Source organism: Mesoplodon bidens, assembly GCF_964165515.1.
Source record: "Mesoplodon bidens genome assembly, chromosome: 1".
NCBI lineage: Eukaryota > Metazoa > Chordata > Mammalia > Artiodactyla > Ziphiidae > Mesoplodon > Mesoplodon bidens.
The window spans coordinates 124,739,565-124,744,806 of NC_138176.1; positions in this window are offsets into that span (position 1 = coordinate 124,739,565).

Below are 5,242 nucleotides of genomic sequence, written 5' to 3' on the forward strand. Positions count from 1 at the left end.
AACATATGTATAATTTATAACATATACAATTTATATATATTTATGGATTCATTTTAGGCTTCCTTTTTTTAAATAAATAAATAAATTTATTTATTTATTTTAGGCTGTGTTGGGTCTTCGTTGCTGCGTGTAAGCTTCCTGTAGTTGAGATAAGCGGGGGCTACTCTTCGTTGAAATGCACAGATTTCACATTGCAGTGGCTTCTGTTGCTGGGGAGCACGGGCTCTAGGCATGCGGTCTTCAGTAGTTGTGGCACGTGGAATCAGTAGTTGTGGCTCACAGGCTCTAGAGCACAGGCTCAGAAGTTATGGTGCACGGGTTTAGTTGCTCCACGACATTTGTGATCTTTCTGTGCTAGGGATCAAACCCGTGTCCCCTGCATTGGCAGGCAGATTCTTAACCACTGTGCCACCAGGGAAGTCCATAGGCTTCCTTTCTTATAACCATTTTAATTCGTGTAACATTTAGGGTGAAAAGTGCCTAAATACTAAGGATATGGCTTGATGAGTTTTCACAAAGTGAGCAGAGCCATGAAATTAGCACCAAGAAGAAGAAATTGAACTTTCCCAGAGCCCCCAAAATCTCTATTCCCATGCACTTCCAGACAGGAACCCCCATCTCCAAAGAAAATCACTATTTGTGAACGTTTTCACCATAAAGTAGTTTGCCTGTTTTTCCTGTACTCATAAAGTATATACTCTTGAATATTTAGCTTATTTCATTTAACATGATACTTGTGAGATCAATTCATATCATGCTTGTTACTTTGCTTTTGTCTAGGTTTCCTTAATGTAGCCTGCTCCATCATAAAATGTGGTATCCTGAGCAAAAGTAACTCACTAGATATGCAAATTCTCAGGCCCATGTCTAACCCACTGAATCAGAAACTATGGGTATGGAGTCAGCAATCTGAGTTTTAATACGACCTCCAAGTGAATGTGATTCATTTTAGAAGCACTGATGTAAGGCATTCCATTATGTGTATGTGAATATTCCACAAATTACTTATCCATGGTACAATTGCTGGACAGTTGGGTTGTTACTATTTGTCAGTAATTAAAATAGTGCTGCAGTGCACATTCTTATGAAAGTCTTTCGTTGCACTTATATGTACACATTTCTCTGGGTTATGTAACTGGGGATAGAATTGCTGCATCTTAGAGTGTGCATTTGTCCAACTTTAGAAATTTTCAAATTTCTTTTCAAATCATATGTACCAATTTACACTTTGATCAACAGTATACTATTTGAAGTTCTCTACGTCCTCATCAAACCAAAATATAGCTAAAATATTTAATTTTAGCAATACTAATAAATGTCTGTGGCATCTCATTGTGGTTTTTCTCTGTATTTCTCTAATGACTAATTGGTTTAAGCAAATTTACATAGCTTCAATATCACCTTTTCTGAGGTATGTGTACAAATCCTTTGCCTTTTTCTACAGAGGTGTCTTTCTTTTTATTATTAAGGTAGACATTCTCCATATAGTCTGTATACAAGTCATTTGATGGGATAATTTAACTTCTTTGTATCTTACTCCATTTTATTTTTTTCTTTTTTCACTTTCTCGGCAATATCTTTTAAAGAAGTTTTTAATTCTGAGGTTCATCGATATAAGTTTTTTTCTTTATGATTAGAGCTTTTTGTAATTGTTTAAAAAATGCCATCCCCAAAGTCATGAAGATATTCTCCCTTCTGTTTACCTCTGTAGGCTTTATTGTTTCAGTTACCACATTTACATCAAAATACCTGTTTAGGGGTTTCCCTGGTGGCGCAGTGGTTGAGAATCTGCCTACCAATGCAGAGAACATGGGTTTGATCCCTGGTCCGGGAGGATCCCACGTGCCGCAGAGCAACTAAGCCCGTGGGCCACAACTGTTGAGCTGGCAAGGCACAACTACCGAAGCCCATGCTCTTAGATCCCGTGCTCCACAACAGGGGAGGCCACCACAGTGAGAAGCCCGTGCACCTAAACGGAGAGTGGCCCCCGCTCGCCACAGCTAGAGAAAGCCCGCGTGCAGCAACAAAGATCCAACACAGCCAAAAAATAAAGAAATAAAATAAAATTTTTTTAAAAAAAACTGTTTAATACCTATAACATAAGTAGTAATGTTCTTTTTAAAAATTTTTTATATAATAATTTTCTCTCTTCCTTTCTCTCTCTCTCACCTGGACACACATACAAACACACTAACATTATTTTGTTAATGTTTGTTGCTAGTATATGTACAAAAATCTTTTATCCATTAGAGCTAGTCATGTTTTTCTAATAGATTTCATTCATTGTTCTGTATAGATGTGCATTCTGTCAGTAAATAAAAAATGTAAAATATTCTTACTTCCTTTTTCTCAATCTGGATGCATTTTACCTTTTTTTTATTTTTCATTTTTTTCTTGTTTTACTTTACTGGCTAGAACTTCTAATATAATACTGAAAAGGAGTGGTGAGAGCAGATGTCTTTGTCTTGCTTTTGACCTTAGGAAAAATACATGGGTATTTCACTACTAAGTATGATGATGTTACCTATAGGTTTTTTTGTATATGCCCTTTAATCAAACTTAGGAAGTTTTGTTCTAGTCCTACTTTGCTGAGTTTTATCAGGAATGCACGTTGGATTTTGTCACTTTTTATTGACAAAATCAATGGGGAAAGGAAATGGGCACTTTTATAATCCCATATCACTGGTAATTCTGATATTCTGGGACAAGATAGGAGGAGGAAGGAAGTGGCTGGATGACATTTTTTAATGTTTTTCTTTTTGGTTGTTTTTTGTTTGTTTTTGTTTTTGTTTGTTTGTTTGTTTGTTTGTGGTACACGGGCCTCTCACTGTTGTGGCCTCTCCCGTTGCAGAGCACAGGTTCTGGACGTGCAGGCTCAGTGGCCATGGCTCACGGGCCTAGCCACTCCGCAGCATGTGGGATCTTCCCGGACCGGGGCACGAACTTGTGTCCCCTGCATCGGCAGGAGGACTCCCAACCACTGCGCCACCAGGGAAGCCCCAAGATTTGTTTTATAATACAAATAACTGGCACCTGCTTTACCAATGCAAGTCAATGAAATGAAGCAGTGGTCATCCCATATTTTCAACCAATATCCTCCATGCCCTGTCCCTTCCTTTATTCAATAATGAGTTTTTTCCCTTCAAGTTTTATTGAGATACAATTGACATACACCACTGTATAAGATGTACAGCATAATTATTTGACTTACATACATCATGAAATCATTATCACAATAAATTTAGTGAATATCCATCATCTCATATAGACACAAACTTTTAAAAACAGAAAAAAAATTTTTCCTTGTGATGAGAACTCTTAGGATTTAGCCTTTTATCAATTTTCATATATGACATACAACAGTGTTAATTATACTTATCATTTTGTACATTACACCCCAAGTGCTTATTTTTCTTATAACTGGATGTTTGTACCATTTGAGTGCCTTCATCCAATTCCCCCTCTACCCACACCCCATCTCTGGTAACCAAAAAACTGGTCTCTTTTTCTATGACTTTGTTTGTTTTTTAAGTATAGTTGACTTAAAATGGTATGTTAATTCCTGGTACACAACATAGTGATTTGATATTTCTGTACATTTCAAAATGATCACGATGATAGGTCAAGTTATGATATATCACCATACAAAGGTATTATATACTTATTGACTATATTTCCTACACTGTACATTTCATACTTGTAACTCATTTATCTTGAAACTAGAAGTGTGTACCTCTTAAACTTCCTCACCAATTTCTTATCTCCCCTCATGTCCCTTCCTTCTGGCAACCACCTGTTTCTTCTCTGTACCTATAACTCTGTTTCTGTTTTGTTATGTTTGTTCATTTGTTTAGATTCCACATATGAGAAATAATACAGCATTTGTCTTTCTCTGTCTCACTTATTTCACTTAATACCCTCTAGGTCCATCCATATTGTTTCAAATGGCAAGATTTCATTCTTGTTCATGGCTAAATAATATTCCATTATAATATATATGAGATTTTTTATAATACAAATAACTGACACTGACTTTGACAATTCTGTCTGTAATATATATATTAAAGGAAGAGAAAATCCATCAGAAAGAATTTAAACGATTTCCCCCAAATCTAACATTTAGAAAGTAATGAGGAGTATGACGAGAGGGACCTTCAAGATGGTGGAGGAGTAAGATGTGTAGATCACCTTCCTCCTCACAAGTACATCAAAAATACATCTACATGTGGAACAACTCCTACAGAACACCTAGTGAATGCTGGCAGAAGACCTCAGACTTTCCAAAAAGCAAGAAACTCCCCACATAACTGGGTACAGTAAAAGGTAAAAAGGAAAAACAGAGACAAAAGAATAGGGACAGGACCTGCACCTCTGGGAGGGAGCTGTGAAGGAGGAAGTGTTTCCACACATTAGGAAGCCCCTTCACTGGTGGAGATGGGCGGTGGGTGGGGGGGAAGCTTTGGAGCCACGGAGGAGAGCACAACAACAGGGGTGCAGAGGGCAAAGTGGAGAGATTCCCTCACAGAGTGTTGGTGCTGGCCAGCATTCACCAGCCTGAGAGGCTTGTCTGCTCACCCACCAGGGTGGGTAGGGGCTGGGAACTAAGGCTTAGGCTTCAGAGGTCTGATCCCAGGTTGACTGCGTGAGTACAGTCTGAATGGAGCTAGTGTGCCACAGCTAGCTGGGAGGGAGTCCAGGAAATAGTCTGGAACTGCCTAAGAGGCGAGAGACCATTGATTCAGGGTGCGCAAGGAGAGAGGATTCAGAACACTGCATAAACAAGCTCCAGAGATGGGCGCGAGCCACTGTTATCAGCAGGGACACCAGAGACAGGCATGAAATGCTAAGGCTGCTGCTGCAGCCACCAAGAAGCCTGTGTGCAAGCACAGGTCACTATCCACCCCACCCCACCCCACCTGGGAGCCTGTGCAGCCAGCCACTGCCAGGGTCCTGTGATCCAGGAAAAAATTCCTCAGGAGAACACATGGAATGCCTCAGGCTGGTGCAATATCACACTGGCCTCTGCCACCACAGGCTTACCTCATATTCCGTACCCCTCCCTACACCCAGCCTGAGTGAGCCAGAGCCCCAAATCAGCCACTCCTTTAACCCTCTCCTGTCTGGGGAAAGAACAGATGCCCTCAGGCGACCTAAATGAAGAGGCAGGGCCAAATCCAAAGCTGATCCCCAGGAGGTGTGCAAACAAAGAAGAGAAAGGGAAATCTCTCCCAGCAGCCTCAGA